Raw genomic sequence first — 19316 nt, forward strand, 5'->3', positions numbered from 1 at the left:
TATACATCAAATGGGCATCTGCCAACTCTGCATTTGTAAACATTGCACTGACTGCAAAACCACGTTCGAGATGAACACTAACCTGTTGATGCTACTTACTGATGTGCTTGATGCTAGTACTGTAGAGCAATGAGTCGCATGTCAGCACGAGCACCGAAGTTAACATTACCTTCCTTCAACTGGCGATGGACCGAGGAAGTGCAGTACATACTGACAAAACTAAAGTGAGCTCTAACATGGAAATTAAGCGTTTCAGGATACATGTCCACATAACATCTTTTCTTTATTTGTGTGTGAGGAATGTTTCCTGAAAGTTTGGCCGCACCTTTTTGTAACACCCTGTAGACAGCTAAGCGTACAGAGGGTTTTATTATTTCAATTCTACTCTATCATATCATCTTATTAATATTCTAATGATCGAAACATCTGCACAAATTGAACTGCCTAAAATGTTAAGAACCAACCTCAGAAATGGAAAATTTACAACGGAAAGATAAATCTGTCTAAGATTTCCAGAATGAGATTTTCACTCTGCAGCGGAGTGTGCGCTGATATGAAACTTCCTGGCAGATTAAAACTGTGTGCCAGGAAGTTTCATATCAGCGCACACTCCGCTGCAGAGTGAAAATCTCATTCTGGAAACATCCCCCAGGCTGTGGCTAAGCCCTGTCTCCGCAATATCCTTTCTTTCAGGAGTGCTAGTTCTGCATGGTTCGCAGGAGAGCTTCTGTAAAGTTTGGAAGGTAGGAGACGAGGTACTGGCAGAAGTAAAGCTGTGAGTACCGGGCATGAGTCGTGCTTCGGTAGCTCAGTTGGTAGAGCACTTGCCCGCGGAAGGCAAAGGTCCCGAGTTCGAGTCTCGGTCGGGCACACAGTTTTAATCTGCCAGGAAGTGTCTAAGATTTGTTTCTTGTAAATTATTTATCATCGGGGATCATTAATGACTTCAATGATTCAAGAAATATTGATTAAATAAGTTACGTTCATGCGCGAAAGGCATCCGTTTATGAAATAAGCCAAAATTTGAGCAGTAAGGCAACTGAGTTTCGTCTGTATCAGTGAAAACCGTAATTCTTTCCAGCTTTCTTTGAAACATTGTTCCGTCTCCTTCCTTACCGCTTCGTCACCACCTCTGTCTGTCTGTCTCTCTCTCTCTGTCTCTTCTCTCTCTCTCTCACACACATACACAAACAGAGGCATATTTTGGGGTAGTAGAAGCACGTTATCCCACCTTCAGAACCTCAAAGCGGATTGCCCTCTTTTCCACGCAGGGCCATGTGAGGCGTTACGAAGGGGTTGATACAAAATGCATTTCGAGTAGCCTATAGCCCATCTGACCGGGTCTCCATCACCGTTATGGCGGGCGAAATGTCGACAGAGGCCATCTGGTGTGAATAATAAATGGCTATGACTGCCATTGTGCCTCGCCCTCTGCAAGGTCTGCAGGCCGAAATAAGCATTGCATCATCAAATATTCCGTGTTTCCTCACTCAGTTTCATCAGAGGACCTTGAAGTTAACGGTTGTATCACTAGAATTAAAGATTATGAAAAGCAGGTTGTTCATCACATTGCTTTTAAATAACATTTACACTTCTCATTATGGAGCCTCCGCGTATTACATTTCTTAGTGCATAAATTGTGCCTTATAAATATATTTACGCATTCTAATCTCATTACTTTTACCATCCACTGCTACAATTATGAAATCATCCACTTGGTAGTAGATAGAAATTTATATCTCATTAAACGAAGGATATTTTCACAAGTATCTTACGCAATAATGCGTAATAATTATCTTAATTCTGTGTGTAGGTAATAGGTTCGTCGAGTAAGATAACATGCCACTGACGTTGGCTCATTAACAAAAACAATACGTAATAACTTAGTTTACGTGCACTTACCACTGCTGTAAGGAGCGACACTCTTGTCCCATACACATGTCCTTACACACGAGGATGTATTTATCTGTACGGTGGTGCTGTATATGACGCTGTCTCTCCATTTAAACCGCTAAATTGTGATCAAAATAATGGTTCAAATGGCTCTAAGCGCTATGGGACTTAACATCTGAGGTCATCAGTCCCGTAGACTTAGAACTACTTAAACCTAACTAACCCAATGACATCACACACATCCACGGCCGAGGCAGGATACGAAGCTGCGACTGTAGCAGCAGCGCGGTCACTGACTGAAGCGACTAGAACCGATCGGCCACACCGGCCAGCAATTGTGATCTAACTTCATGAATATGTAGCCCTACATATAGGTCGCGTTTATTACTGAAGAAGGATGTCAAGCCTCACATGCATTAATAGCCGCAAGGAAATGTATTTTAGTCGTCTATACACTGAACAGCCAGAACACTATTATCACGGACCGAATAGCTGGTGTCTCCACCTTCGGCATGGATAACAGAAGCGAGGCGTCGTTGCATGGAAGCAATGAGGCCATGGTAAGTCACTGGAGGGAAATGGCGCAATATCTGCACACACAACTTTCGAGAAGCAATGCGGGGTGGGGGCGGGGGGGGGGGGGGGGAGCGATGAGCTCTGACACCACTTTCAGTCACATTCCAGATGTGTTACATTGGATTCAGATACGGCGAGCCAGGGTGCCAGCACATCAGCTGAAACTCGCTACTGTGTTCCTCGAAACATTTCATCACTCCCTGTCCTTGTGACATGGTACATTATGTTGCTGATAAATACGGCTGCCTTCTGGACACATGATCGTTATGGAGGGGTGTATGTGGTCTGCAACCAGGGTACGATACTCCGTGGCCATGATGGTGCCTTGCACGAGCTCCACTGTATCCATGGATGCCCATGTAGATGTTATCCAGAGCATAACAGAGCAGCCGTCCGCTTGTCTCCGTCCCCCAGTACAAGGGTCAAAGAATTGTTCCCCTGGAAGACAACGGATTCCCCCCCCCCCCCTCCCATCGGCACGATGAAGAAGGTGTCGGGATTCGTCAGATCATGCAACGCTCTCCACTTCGCCAAAGTACGTGGCCACGTGCCCATTTCGGTCGTAGTTGCTGATGTCGACGTGTTAACGTTGGCTCACTCATGGGTCGTCGGCTGCGGAGGCCCATCGTTAGCAGTGTTCTGTGCACTGTGCGTTGACACACACTTGTGCTCTACCTAGCATTAAAGTCTGAGGTTAGTTCAAAAATGGCTCTGAGCACTATGGGACTCAACTGCTGAGGTCATTAGTCCCCTAGAACTTAGAACTAGTTAAACCTAACTAACCTAAGGACATCACAAACATCCATGCCCGAGGCAGGATTCGAACCTGCGACCGTAGCGGTCTTGCGGTTCCAGACTGCAGCGCCTTTAACCGCACGGCCACTTCGGCCGGCCTGAGGTTAGTTGCGCCACAGTTCGCCGCCTGTTCGGTTTTACCAGCCTGGGCAGCCTAAAACATCCGACACTTGTAATGTGTGGTGGATGCCCAACTCCACGGCGTCCTGACGTCGTACCGCCTTGGTTTCGCCAGGTGTTGGAGACATTCACCACAGAACTCCTCGAACGCCCGACAGGCCGTACAGTATCCAAGCTGCTCGTGCCGAGCCTCCGAGCCATCACAATCTGCCCTCTGTCAAACCCAGAGAGATCGCAGTGATATTACAAATTTTCTGCCATTGGCAGAGGCATTGTGGATCATTGTGGTCGGTTTTTTCGAATTTTCGAGGAACACGGGGGAGGGGTAACAACTTTCACATTTTTGTGACGAAACGACGTACAATTGGTACATACATGCAACAGAGGGAATAAGGGTGAACGCTTACCTCAAAGAGTTTCTTGTTACTCACAAGTTTCGGTGATCTGTGATGGGTATACCCGTCGTCGAAACTATAAAATTATTCGTTACAGACGCAAATGACGGCGATATGTATCGGCTACCCCAGTACAAACTATAAAATATTTCGTCGCCGACGTGATTTACATCGATTTCAGACGATAATATCAGGCTCAAATTCTAAATTCTCCATACCAAACGACATGTAAGGGATTTGTGATACGACGGAGATTCTTCGTCCCCGCCATAGCCCCCAGTGGTTCATAACCCCCAACAGGCTACAGCAGTCCACGCACCACACGCTGCCCCACGCCGAACCCAGGGTTATTGTGCAGTTCGGCCCCCAGTGGACCCCCCACCCCTGGGAACGTCTCATACCAGGCGAGTGTAACCCCAAATGTTTGCGTGGAGACGGTGTATGCGTAGCAATCGCCGACATAATATAACTGAGGCGGGATAAGGGGAACAAGCCCGCTACCGCCGAGGCAGGTGGATAAACGCCTCAAAAACAAATCAGAGACTCGGCGGCACACCGGACCTCGACACTAATCCGCCGGTGGATGCGTGCCGGCGACCGGCACGTCTTCCCACTCGGGAGGCAGCACGTTAAACTGCGAGGCAAGCCGGCATGTCTTTGTGACAGGTACAACAGGTAAATATACAAACTTCCCCATTAGGGACACAATTTCCCGTTAGCCAAACGACGCGAAACATTTCCTCTGCGACAAATCCCACCTCTCGAAGGTTTCCCCAGAACGCAGAATAGGCGTTAATTCCATCCAATTAGGAATCGCCGATCGTTTCTTGTAAGTACACTGATGAACCAAAACATTATGACCTCTGCCCATTGCGACGTTCGTTGGCGCCTAGTGGCATTGCGGTCACGTGACGCAGTAACAAAAGTATGTAAACGGAGCAGACAAGGGCGGTGGATCACCCCAGCGGAAATATGGGATGCTGTTAGGAAAATCCATTGACATGAGCGACTTTGAAAAAAGCAGAGACCATGAACGACTATCTCTAAAACGGTGAAGCTCGTCGAATGTTCACGTGTATCTGTCGTCAGCATCTACGGAAAGAGGTAGAAGAACAATGAAACTTGGACTGGACGACTGGACGCTTAATGGCTGCACTTCCGCGACTCCTCATAGAACGTGCGGTTCGGGGTTTGTCTACTCTGCAAAGGGAAACAACACGGATATCAGTGGCATCTCTGCCAACAGAGCCTACTGCTGGTGCTCACGCAAGTCCTTCGGAGCACACCGGGGTTCATCGTCCACTGTTATCATGGAGCTCCGCAGTAGACCGTCCCTGCGTGTTCACATGTTGACCCAACGACGTCGTTATGACGGCAGTGGCCACGGGACCATCAGGACTGGACCTCCGATCGATGGAAACGTGTCCTCTCTTTGGACGAATCACATTTTTACTACACTAGGTCGATTGTCTTCTCCACCAACGCCGTCATCGAAGTGAACAGCGGATCGAAACCTGCAGAGCAAGCTGAGGGGAGCAATATTATGCTATGGGGACATTCTTCACAGTTTGCGTGGGACCTGTGATAGTAATCGAAGACACGCTGACAGCTGCGAACCATCTACATCCCTTTATGAGTGAAGTGTTCTCCAACGGCAATGTCATCTTTCAGCAGTATAATTGTCTGTGTCTCGGAGCCATAACCGTGGCCTGCCACTGCGGCCGAGCAGTTCTAGGCGCTTGGGTCAGAAACCGCTCTGCTGCTACGGTCGCAGGTTGGAATCCTGCATCGGGCATGGATGTGTGTTATGTCCTTAGGTTAGTTAGGTTTAAGTAGCTCTAAGTTCTAGAGGACTGATGACCTCAGATGTTAAGTCCCATAGTGCTCAGAGCCAGAACCGTGCTACAATGCTTTGAGGAGCGTTATAGTGAACTCACATTGAAGTCCCGGCGACCAAATTTGCCTGATGTAAGTTCTACGAAATCCATCGGGGTCGCTTTCAGGCCCCGCCACTGCGTACACAAAAGAGGGCTCGCTATTTACACGGTTTACATGGCCTGTACGTAGACATCTGATTCCACTTACCTCCACAAACCTGCCAGCTATGTGTCGGATCTATGATACGCAATATCGCTGATCTGTTTCTTTCCAAAGACAGACAAACAAGTTATGAAGCAGGTGGTCATAATGAAACTGGCGGAAGTAAAGCTGTGAGGACGGGGCGTGAGTCGTGCTTGGGAAGCTCAGTGGTAGAGCACTTGCCCGCGAAAGGCAAAGGTCCCGAGTTCGAGTCTCGGTCTGGCACACAGTTTTAATCTGCCAGGAAGTTTCATATAAGCGCACACTCCGCTGCAGAGTGAAAATCTCATTCAGTTGGTCATAATATTTTGGCTCATCAGTGTACAAATTGAGTCGTGTGTTAAGTTAATAATAAATCAATGTAGAAAGAAATAAAACCAGCACCTGACGAATAAAAGCAAAAGCCTTTAAAGTGGTACTACAAATGTACGGTGTGGAGCGACCACGCCACAAAACAGATCCTTCGTCTAGTTTACAATGAGCGGAGTACCGCCGTCGAAAGACAGGTTCACTTTAAACTTCTGTACATACAAAGGCACAACATTTTTAGGCTACACCTACAGTACACCAAAACACCTGGTGTTTGATTTGCAACTATAAATAGTTTCGTATGAAACAACAATTTTTTGCAAGGTGCTTACCACACCAGGTGGCACCATCGAATAGTTTCGAGGTCAAGCCAGTCTGTGTAAGTGTGAAGTGCCCAGTATACAGAGACAGAGCGACAAAACGTTTTATTAGTCAAAAATTTCTACTAAGAATAGTTTGGTGACCTCAGAACCTTGCGATGATCGCAAAACCATTATCATGTGTCAACTACGTCTCTTATAACTGTATTCACGCCACAGACCGGATATTATGTGCGTATTTTATATGCACGAGTAATGACATTTTGAGTCTCTGGATCTCAGTAGCGGACAATGATGTTGAAAAAAAGTTTTAATGTTCCCTGAGAACATCACCGTAATTGCATATACTAATAATTTCGACGATTTGGTAGCAATTGGAATGATGAAAATGGACATTCTCACAGTAGGTACTTACGGTATCGAAAAAGAACGTGGTTTATGTGTTGTATTTTCATAATGAATAAATATTTTCGAAAACAAGAAAATCTAATTTCTGGAAGAATACCTAAAGAGTGTACAGTTAAAATTCGAGCCATTTCCTGTGGTTAGTTACTTGGCTAAACGTGGTCCAATGTGCAAAAATGGCTAAGAACAGATTTTGCGGATTTGTGGATAAGTATTCTAAATTTGACCCTCCGGTTCTCAGTAGCAGATAATGATATCGAGAAGACGTCGACGTTCACTAAGTATATCATCTAAAGAACATATGGTAAAACTTTGTACAACTTTCCATGAGGAGAACTGATAGAAGTGGCCATATCCGCAATTGATACTTTCGGTACCCATAGATCACAGTCACTCGGGACTTTCTCAGGGACCGCCGATGAACAAACGGTGCTTTTATATACCGCCAAAGGTCCGCTGTAGATCACACGTAAGCAAAAGAACGAACTGATTTTCACAATTTGCCTAGGCCGATGGAAATGTGTAATGTTCATACTTTGCCCTAGCTACATTATGTCCGTTCTTCCTATAGGTGTACGATTGGTCGCTTGACCCTTTATCCCTGTGATCAATGGAACCCGAGATATGACCGACTGAAAAACAACACTTACTCGCGCGCGGCGTCATCGAATATACTGGAATCGTGCAGTGTCGTGCACTAACGACTATGCAGAGTGTTGGGACTTTGTAACCTGTGCTCACTGGGACATACATTATGGGTTGTGGAGTAGTGATTTCTGTATCTTAATAAATATTACCCAAATGGTTTGTTCCATTAATTTTTGGTAGAAAAATTTCCTGTTTAATGATTAAATGTAAACACATGATGTTTCTTTCCACATATTCGTTTATTACAAGCATGATTTCATCTTACTACATCATCGATAGGCAACAACTACTATTATCTGATCGTGAATGGTAAGAAGAAAATCGGTAACAATAAATAAATGTTAATGGAACTGAACTCCAATTGTTATTTTCATCCTTAAAATAATGGATACGTTATTTGCCTAGGTACCAGTAGTAGGGTTCTATAGCAACAATTCATTAGTCGGCCACCTAATTTTCCTTGCATGTAATCCAGTTATTTACCATCATTTTGTAAGGTGAAAGACGATATTAGAAAATTATGCACTCTTGTAATCTGAAGGTGGTTGGCAACTACTTACGCCCTAAAGCCAAATTCTTATCTCAGCTTCGAGATTACCACTGCAGAGACACAGTTTAAAACATAATAAATCACTGGATAAAGTTTGCGTTGATATTCACAAGAGGCCAGGACATAAGCCCGGTTCCACATTACCACAAATCCTCCTCTCATTATCAGAGGGTAAGTTGCGTACGATGAAACAACACGCTTACTTTCCAAACGGTCATGATATCGAAATGACGTTTTCAAGTAATGGTAGTACGGACAGGGGTAAATAATGGCATTCTATGTTTAACCTTCCAAACACTATCACACTATTTCACAGGAGGAACTTACTGACTGTATGGACATCAGTTTCGTAACTCGTGGTTGCAATACACGTTCTTAGCTTTTGTAGATACAGGGAACACTGTTAACAAAGTTGACTAAGATACGCTTTTTGATATTCCGAACGTCGCAGTGACTAAACACAGAAGGCGAAAATTTATCTACGACTTCAGCATAAAGGAGACTGTAGTCATAAGAGTCGAAGAGAGCCTGTCACTGATGTCATGAAAATTGTACATTGAGCATGCAGTAAAGGAAAGCAAGGCGAAATATAGAAAGGGAATTAAAGTTCAGGGACAAGAAATAAGACATTTGAGGGTTGTTGATAATATCGAAACTCTCTTAGAGACGGCAAAGCACTTGTAAGATCAGTTGAACAAAATGGGGAAAACGTAGAAAAGAGATTATATTGAGCAGAAATAAAAATGAAAAAAAAGTGAATCGAGTGCAGTCGAATGAAATCAGGTGGTATTGAGGGATTTAGATTGGGAAATAAGACACCCAAAATTCTCCATGAATTGTGCTGTTTGGGCAACAAATAACTAACAATTGCCAAAGTAGAAACGTTATAATATACAGACTGCCAATAACAACAAAAGTATTTATGAATAAGAAAAAACTCTTGTAATGGAATATAAATTGTTAGGAAGTCTTTCCAGAAGGTATTTTATGAAGTGAAGCCCTAACAAGTGCACTTCGATGGATGACTATCCTGTCTGACGAGCACTGTTGGCAAGCGGGCTGCACTCAACCGTTGTGGGTCAAACTGAGGAGCTACTTGACTGGGAAATAGCAGCTCCGGTCTCTTAAAATGACATACGGCTGGGAGAGCGGTGTGCTGACCACATGCCCCTCCATATCGGCATCCAATGACGCGTATGGGCCGAGGATGACACGGCAGCCGATCGGTACTGTTGGGTCTTCCAAGCCCTATTCGCATAAAGTTTAGTTTTATCAGCTTCACAGATAATTGAAACATGGAAGATAACATTTCATAGAGAGGAAAATACAAGATTTTGAAATCGTTGATACAAAAGAAAAAAATTTATTAAGTTAGATGAGTAGATGAGACAAATGACGGACAGGTACTGAACAGAACTGTGGAACAAAGAAATTTGTGGCACAACTTGAATAAAAGTAGTGTTCATCTGAACGGAAACATCATGAGGCGTCAAGGAATCGTTACTGAGGTAAAGGAAGGAAATGTAGAAGTTGGGGAGGGGGGGAGGGGGAAGGGGAATAATATATATGATGGATCAAGACTTGAATACACTAAGCAGCTTCGACTAAATGTACGTTGCAGTAGATACGCTGAGGTGGAGATGAAGAGGCTTGCACAAAACAGAACTGCTTGGAGAGCTGTTTCAAGCCAGTTTTATTACTGAAGTGTACAGCAGCAAGAAGAATCACCCATGAAGAAAACCGTGTATAATAAAACAAGTGTCTTCCTATTAATAGCTGTTGAAAAATGGTTCAAATGGCTCTGAGCACTATGGGACTTAACATCTATGGTCATCAGTCCCCTAGAACTTAGAACTACTTAAACCTAACTAACCTAAGAACATAACACAACACCCAGTCATAACGAGGCAGAGAAAATCACTGACAGCTGATGAAAAAACGAGTACAGTTCATTAACGCTCCTTAAAGCTGGCGTCAATAGATTCTGCACAAATCTCAAAGAAATGTGATTACGTTGAAAAAAAAGGCTGTTGCTGTGTTAACACAAAGCGGGGTTTCCAAGTCAGGCTCCGCCCTCACATTAGACATATCAAGTACTAACTGGTTAAACTAAAGCTGTCAAATTACACATGAAGACGCACTAACATATCAAATAAATTTCGTGACTCCCTCCTTACTCACTAGAAATTGGTGTATAGTTCCATTTTCAATAATCGCGATTGACTCTGTATCGAAGTAAGACGAAGAGGAAATACTTTTTTTTATCTAAGGAGCTTCAATATAGCTTGTTGCGGCACATAAAGACCATGACCCGCACTAGGCAGTATTTACGCCACAGCAATTGGCTACAGCCGCCTTTTCTTTCCATTTCGTAACATTGCTTCCTTATTTTTGTGAAAATTTCAACGTCAGACCTAACTGGCGTTGTTTCACTGTACTCGTCATTCCAAGGGCTTTCTGAAGTCGTCAGTAAAAGTACGTTCTTCATTACAAATAGAAACGGTACTTTCTTACATAACTCAGTTGTTACCGGGTTTAAGAGGTGCAAACACAGAACGCGCCCCTCTGCAGTTTGTCATTTACAGTAAACTTTGTATTTGAATATTCTCAATCGTTTCCCAGGATAAAAGATAAGCAGTGTTTCATCACGAGTTATATCATGTACACAAATTCAGAAACATTGCTCTCGAAAGCAAACATCTCGCTCTTCAAAAATGTGATAATATTTCAGTTTCATATATATACTATGACATACGAACAATGCTACCACAAATGAACTGGAACAACATCGAAATTGTCTAAAAGAATTACGCTCAGGTGTAAGGCAGTGTGTACCAGTTGCCACATCGTTTGCCTGTATGTCCTACCAAACTAGTTATCACTATTTCCAAGTTTATTTTGTTCGAAGTTGTGATGTAACAGCGAGAGTAATTTATCGAACACTGCAGATGGCAAATGATGTGACGATTCCCTGGCTAAATAATGTACCCATTATCTTGGTAGTAGTTCTGTTTAATTGTGTGATACATATGAAGGACATAGACTCAACTGCCATAGAGGATGGAAATTAGACACTTACATTGATCAGCTAGAACATTATGACCATCGACCTACAATTGATATAAATAAGTCCAGGCGATAGCATCGTCCCCTAGTGAGGAATGACTGCTAATCAGGCACACGCACCATCCATATAGTATCTGCGAATTAGATTAGAAGAAATCAAATACCTTGACGGAATCGAATGGATAAACCAAGTAAAGGTAAGTAATAATTTCCATGTAATAAACGTTTTCTGAAAAGGAGGTAAATTTCCCATTCTAGGAGGGTTTAAATTTGTATTTCTGCAGGAAAAAACGAAAGCTAAAGCGACCAGGAAAACATTTAGGTTGGAATTCCGAATACAAAAGATCAAAAGGATAACAGTCAGGTGAGTAACCACTGCGATAATAAGCATTTACATCTTTCGACAGACTCATTTATCAGTTAACTTTAGGACACAAATTTTTCAACAGTAAGAACAACAAAATTTTCTCAAAAGACAAAAACACTGTGTCATTGGATACAGCAAGTTAGACTGTCAGCACAGGAAACACCGAAATACGCTATTCACTAGCCACCGCAATTATATTACAGTACACCAAAGTCATAAGCTTAAAAACTGGCTAAATTCCTGCTGTCATAAAAGAGCAAACACATATCGTTCAACGAATTGAGCATTTGTATCGACTGTATTTAAGTATATACGTAGCTTGGAAGTTGCTGTTTGTCTGTTTCGAGGGATCTGAAAACCTAATACGAGGGGCGTTCAGAAAGTAAGCTCCGATCGGTCGCGAAATGGAAACGACTATGAAAATCCGATAGAGCTTTGCACAGATGTGTTGGGTAGTGTCTCTAGTATAACCCCAGTTAGCATCACGTCGCTCTTCTCATTTCTGAGCTCGCAGTGAGTGCGTAAAGATGTCTAGAAAATAGTGTCTGCCGCCAAGTACGAGGGCCTGGTGAGAAATTTCGCCTGAAGCTATGCAGCTAACATTACATAACTGTCGTGCTGTTTCTTCTTCAAGACAATTCTCAGCCGCATTCTGCAGGGGCAATGAAGTTGCTCCTGCATCGTTTTCAAATGGAAATGTGAGATTACCCACAATACAGTCCGCAATTGTCTCCCCCTGAGTTTCATCTCTGGTCATATGAACCGCTGTCTTTGAAGACAACATTTTGGCACAGACAACGAGGTGTAGGCCAGCGTAGAGAATTGGCGGAAAGCACTGGCGGCTGCCTTCTATGATAAGGCTATTGAAACGTTGGTACAACGCTATGACAAAAGTCTAAGTCAGAACGGCGACTACGTAGAGAAGTAGCTGAAAGGTGTAGCTAATTGTTACAAGTAAAACATTTCTGAAGTTCACTGTGGTTTCAATTTGGCAATCAATCGGAGCTTACTTTCTGAACAGGCCTCGTACAAATGTGGGCTATCATGTGTACAATTAATCTCAACATTAAGCAAAAGTGTTACTTAAGTCGCGAAAGGGAAAACGAAAGTAATATCTAATGAAATTCTGGGCATGGCTTTGAAGCAGTATTCTCAGTTTTATTGATAAAAATTGATATAATGACTTCACACAGCTCAATGTTTTGCTTTTGCTGCAACAACTACAAAAATGGTCGTGGTAATTGAAGCGTCATTGAGTCATTAATGGAGATGTAAGTACCATTAGTTTGCCACGCGGGGTAGCCGTGCGGTCTTGGGCGCCTTGTCACCGTTCGCGCGGCTCCCCCCGTCGGACGTTCGAGTCCTCCCTCGGGCATGGGTGTGTGTGTGGTCCTTAGCGTAAGTTACTTAAAGTTAGGTAAAGTATTATGTAAGTTTAGGGGCTGATGACCCCTGCAGTTTGGTCCCACAGAACATACAACAAATAAAGAGTAGCATTAGTTCGTGAACTACTAGATCAGTAGCTCCCAAACTGCTTTGATTACAAGTTTTCGAAGTCCTCAGATAGCCAGCTTGCTGGATATTGAAACTGATGATTCGCAATGCATCATCACCAGTTTGACCATATCAACACGAACGATGAAAAGTGAATTCAAGAACAATCACGAAGAATATTGGCAGTCATGTTATGCACAATTCTTCATAAAAAAAATAACAGAATCGAAGGAAAAGATACATATAAACCAATACTCGAAAAGGCCATTACTTGAGGGTTTCTAAAAAAAATATAAAATACAAACATGGTAAAAAAATCCAGATGAACTACTCAAGAGACCGGCTAAGATTCTAGCACTAAGTACCGTAATGTTCCACACGCGACAGCTAGCACTGGTGATCTCTACAAATGTTTGAATCAGATCGAAAATGCTATATATATCAGCCAGGACACAATCATAAATCATCAACAAATGAACGAAAATCAGTTGGATGAAAGTCTTGAAAGTGCATCCGGTAGTCAAAGGTACCAAAGCATATGGCACTGAAAAGTCAACAGCAAGCTGTATAGATCTTGAAAAAAAAATGTAGTGAATTCAAGAACCTTGAACGGTACTAGTACGAAGATAGAAAAACCTACCAAAAGGTCAAAGGCGTTGTGACAAACATGCTACCAGTATTTGCGAAAATATCGATGACCCAGAAGATGAATAAATTTTTGGTGTGTCCATCCTTGAGACTGAAGTTCAGGGGGACTATGACGTCCAGTATGTACGAAACTGATACACCTACAGCCGTCCTTATGATATCATTTATTGTATGGCTACCAGTTTCGGTGCTTCAGTGTATCATCTTCAGGCCTTAGCTGATGCCGACCGGATTAATACCATCCGTATACACCATGTATCAGTAGCCAACGTCTATAACTCAATGGAGAGACAACATTGCGGTTACAGGTAATCTGCGGAAGAAAGTTATGAATGTTGGCCACTGATGCATCGTGCGGATAGATGGTATTAAGCCCGTCGGCATCAACTAAGGCCTGAAGATAGCGGACTGAAGCACCGCAAATGGTAGCCATGTATATGTCACATCATAAGGACGTCTGCAGGTGTTTAATTCTCTTACATGATGAAGAAAACGGTGTTGCTGGTGAAAGTCTTAGTACAGCTCGATGTTCGACGAATACACTTATTTTTTTCTTTTTTTTTTTTTTTTCATCAGTCTACTGACTGGTTTGATGCGGCCCGCCACGAATTCCTTTCCTGTGCTAACCTCTTCATCTCAGAGTAGCACTTGCAACCTACGTCCTCAATTATTTGCTTGACGTATTCCAATCTCTGTCTTCCTCTACAATTTTTGCCCTCTACAGCTCCCTCTAGTACCATGGAAGTCATTCCCTCATGTCTTAGCAGATGTCCTATCATCCTGTCCCTTCTCCTTATGAGTGTTTTCCACATATTCCTTTCCTCTCCGATTCTGCGTAGAACCTCCTCGTTCCTTACCTTATCAGTCCACCTAATTTTCAACATTCGTCTATAGCACCACATCACAAATGCTTCGATTCTCTTCTGTTCCAGTTTTCCCACAGTCCATGTTTCACTGCCATACAATGCTGTACTCCAGACGTACATCCTCCGAAATTTCATCCTCAAATTAAGGCCGGTATTTGATATTAGTAGACTTCTCTTGGCCGGAAACGCCTTTTTTGCCATAGCGAGTCTGCTTTTGATGTCCTCCTTGCTCCGTCCGTCATTGGTTATTTTACTGCCTAGGTAGCAGAATTCCTTAACTTCATTGACTTCGTGACCATCAATCCTGATGTTAAGTTTCTCGCTGTTCTCATTTCTATTACTTCTCATTACCTTCGTCTTTCTCCGATTTACTCTCAAACCATACTGTGTACTCATTAGACTGTTCATTCCGTTCAGCAGATTATTTAATTCTTCTTCACTCTCACTCAGGATAGCAACGTCATCAGGGAATCGTATCATTGACATCCTTTCATCTTGTATTTAAATTCCACTCCTGAACCTTTCTTTTATTTCCATCATTGCTTCCTCGATGTACAGATTGAGAGTAGGGGCGAAAGGCTACAGCCTTGTCTTACACCCTTCTTAATACGAGCACTTCGTTCTTGATCGTCCACTCTTATTATTCCCTCTTGGTTGTTGTACATATTGTATATGACCACTCTCTCTCCCTATAGCTTACCCCTACTTTTTTCAGAATCTCGAAAAGCTTGCACCATTTTATAGAGTCGAACGCTTTCTCCAGGTCGACACTGTGGTGTCACCGCCAGACACCACACTTGCTAAGTGGTAGATTTAAATCGGCCGCGGTCCATTAGTACATGTCGGATCCGCGTGTCGCCACTGTCAGTGATCGCAGACCGAGCGCCACCACACGGCAGGTCTCGAGAGACGGACTAGCACTCGCCCCAGTTGTACGGAAGACTTTGCTAGCGACTACACTGACGAAGCCGCGCTCCTTCGCCGAGCAGATAGTTAGAATAGCCTTCAGCTAAGTCCATGTCTACGACCTAGCAAGGCGCCATTAACCATTTCAAGATACAGTCTCACTTGTATCATCAAGAATGCTGTATACAAATAACGGAATAAAGTTAAGTATTCTAGCAGCTACGTACTTTTCTTTATAGCATTCATTACGTCTCCTGTTTCAGACCTATCTCTAGCCTGCGTCAGTAACGCGTGCCTTTCGGCTACTTCCAAGTGGCGTGGTTGTCTTACTACGCCACAACAGACACATCCTATGAAAATGTCCTGATTTTTCTTTAGCCTTGCTTCCATTATTAGCCGTAACGTCATAATTGCCTCTCTCGTCCCTTTACTTTTCCTAAAGCCAAACTGATCGTCACCTAGCGCATTCTCAATTTTCTTTTCCATTCTTCTGTATATTATTCTTGTAAGCAGCTTCGATGCATGAGCTGGTAAGCTGATTGTGCGATAATTCTCGCACTTGTCAGCTCTTGCCGTCTTCGGAATTGTGTGGATGATGCTTTTCCAAAAGTCAGATGGTATGTCGCCAGACTCATATATTCTACACACCAACGTGAATAGTCGTTTTGTTGCCACTTCCCCCAATGATTTTAGAAATTCTGATGGAGTGTTATCTATCCCTTCTGCCTTATTTGACCGTAAGTCCTCCAAAGCAATTTTAAATTCCGATTCTAATACTGGATCCCCTATCTCTTCTAAATCGACTCCTGTTTCTTCTTCTATCACATCAGACAAATCTTCGCCCTCATAGAGGCTTTCAATGTATTCTTTCCACCTATCTGCTCTCTCCTCTGCATTTAACAGTGGAATTCCCGTTGCACTCTTAATGTTACCACCGTTGCTTTTAATGTCACCAAAGGTTGTTTTGACTTTCCTGTATACTGAGTCTGTCCTTCCGACAATCATATCTTTTTCGATGTCTTCACATTTTTCCTGCAGCCATTTCGTCTTAGCGTCCCTGCACTTCCTATTTATTTCATTCCTCAGTGACTTTTATTTCTGTATTCCTGATTTTCCCAGAACATGTTTGTACTTCCTCCTTTCATCAACCAACTGAAGTATTTCTTCTGTTACCCATGGTTTCTTCGCAACTACCTTCTTTGTACCTATGTTTTCCTTCCCAACTTCTGTGATGGCCCTTTTTAGAGATGTCCATTCCTCTTCAACTGTACTGCCTACTGTGCTATTCCTTATTGCTGTATCTATAGCGTTAGAGAGCTTCAAACATATCTCGTCATTTCTTAGTACTTCCGTATCCCACTTCTTTGCGTATTGATTCTTCCTGACTAATGTCTTTAACTTCAGCCTACTCTTCATCACTACTATACTGTGATCTGAGTCTATATCTGCTTCTGGGTATGCCTTACAATTCAGTATCTGATTTCGGAATCTCTGTCTGACCATGATGTAATCTAATTGAAATCTTCCCGTATCTACCGGCCTTTTCCAAGTATACCTCCTCCTCTTGTGATTCTTGAACAGGGTATTCGCTATTACTAGCTGAAACTTGTTATTTAACTCAATTAGTCTTTCTCCTCTTTCATTCCTTGTCCCAAGCCCATATTCTCCTGTAACCTTTTCTTCTACTTCTTCCCCTACAACTGCATTCCAGTCGCCCATGATTATTAGATTTTCGTCTCCCTTTACATACTGTATTACCCTTTCTATATCGTCATACACTTTCTCTATCTATTCATCTTCAGCTTGAGACGTCGACATATATACCTGAACTATCGTTGTCGGTGTTGGTCTGCTGTCGATTCTGATTAGAACAACCCGGTCACTGAACTGTTCACAGTAACACACCCTCTGCCCTACCTTCCTATTCATAACGAATCCTACACCTGTTATACCATTTTCTGCTGCTGTTGGTATTACCCATTACTCATCTGACCAGAAAGCCTTGTCTTCCTTCCACTTCTCTTCACTGACCCCTACTATATCTAGATTGAGCCTTTGCATTTCCCTTTTCAGATTTTCTAGTTTCCCTACCACGTTCAAGCATATGACATTCCACGCCCCGACTCGTAGAACGTTATCCTTCCGTTGATTATTCAATCTTTTTCTCATGGTAACCTCCCCCTTGGCAGCCCCCTCCCGGAGATCCGAATGGGGGACTATTCCGGAATCTTTTGCCAATGGAGAGATCATCATGACACTTCTTCAATTACAGGCCACATGTCCTGTGAATACACGTTACGTGTCTTTAATGCAGTGGTTTCCATTGCCTTCTGCATCCTCATGTCGTTGATCATTGATGATTCTTCCGCCTTTAGGGGCAATTTCCCACCCCTAGGACAAGAGAGTGCCCTGAACCTCTATCCGCTCCTCCGCCCTCTTTGACAAGGCCGTTGGCAGAATGAGGCTGACCTCTTATGCCGGAAGACTTCGGCCGCCAATGCTGAATATTTATCAAGATTTAGGCAGTGGAGGGGATCGAACCCGGGACCGAAGACGTTTTGATTATGAATCAAAGACTCTACCCCTAGACCACGGGTACATTACGAATACACTACAGGCCATTACAATTGCTACACCACGAAAATGAAGTGCTACAGACGCGAAATTTAACCGACAGGAAGAAGATGCTGTGATATGCAAATGAGTAGAGCATTCACTCAAGGTTGGCGCCAGTGGCGACACCTACAACGTGCTGACATGAGGAAAGTTTCCAACCGATTTCTCATACACAAACAGCAGTTGACCGGCCTTGCCTGGTCAAACGTTGTTGTAATGCCTCGTGTAAGGAGGAGAAATACGTACCATCACATTGATAAAGGTCGGATTGTAGCCTATCGCGATTGCGGTTTATCGTATCGCGACATTGCAGCTCGCGTTGGTCGAGATACAAAGACTGTTAGCAGAATATGGAATCGTCGGTTTCGGGAGGGTAATACGAAACGCCGTGCTGGATCCCAACGGGCTCGTATCACTAATAGTCGAGATGACAGACATCTTATCCGCATGGCTGTAACGGATCGTGCAGCCACGTCTCGATCCCTGAGTCAATAAATGGGGACGTTTGCAAGACAACAACCATCTTCACGAACAGTTCGACGACGTTTGCAGCAGCATGGACTATCAGCACGGAGACCATGGCTGCGGTAACCCTTGACGCTGCATCACAGACAGGAGCGCCTGCGATGGTGCACTCAACGACATACCTGCGTGCGCAAATGGCAAAACGTCATTATTTTGGATGAATCCAGGTTCTGTTTACAACATCATCATGGTCGCATACGTGTTTAGCGACATCGTGGTGAACGCACATTGGAAGAGCGTATTCGTCATCGACATACTGGCGTATCACCCGGCGTGATGGTATGGGGTGCCATTGGTTACACGACTCGGTCACCTCTTGTTCGCATTGATGGAACATTGGACAGGGGACGTTACATTTCAGATGTGTTACGACCCGTGGCTCAACCTTTCATTCGATCCCTGAGAAACCATACATTTCAGCAGGATAAGCACTACCTCATGTTGCAGGTCCTGTACGGGCATTTCTGGATACAGAAATTGTTCGACTGCTGCTCTGACCAGCTCATATCTCACCAATTGAAAACGTCTGGTGAATGGTGGACGAGCAACTGGCTCCTCACAATACGCCAGTCACTACTCTTGATGAACTGTGGTATCGTGTTGAAGCTGAATGCGCCGCTGTACCTGTACACGCCATCCAAGCTCTGTTTGACTCAATGCCCAGGAATATCAATGCCGTTATTACGGCCAGAGGTGATTGTTCTGGGTACTGATTTCTCAGGATCTATAAACCCAAAT

The 19316-nt window shown here is 43.5% G+C and overlaps 1 protein-coding gene and 1 non-coding gene across 3 annotated transcripts in view; one reads left to right on the forward strand and one right to left on the reverse strand.

Annotated features, from left to right (window-relative positions):
- Positions 1-19316, reverse strand: part of LOC126262718 (uncharacterized) — an 860056-nt gene that overhangs the window by 414086 nt on the left and 426654 nt on the right. The window lies entirely within an intron of this gene.
- Trnap-cgg (transfer RNA proline (anticodon CGG)) lies at positions 797-871 on the forward strand. Its single transcript has one exon. It is a non-coding gene; the product is annotated as a tRNA-Pro (tRNA).

Source organism: Schistocerca nitens, chromosome 6 (assembly GCF_023898315.1).
Source record: "Schistocerca nitens isolate TAMUIC-IGC-003100 chromosome 6, iqSchNite1.1, whole genome shotgun sequence".
NCBI classification, from domain to species: Eukaryota; Metazoa; Arthropoda; class Insecta; order Orthoptera; family Acrididae; genus Schistocerca; species Schistocerca nitens.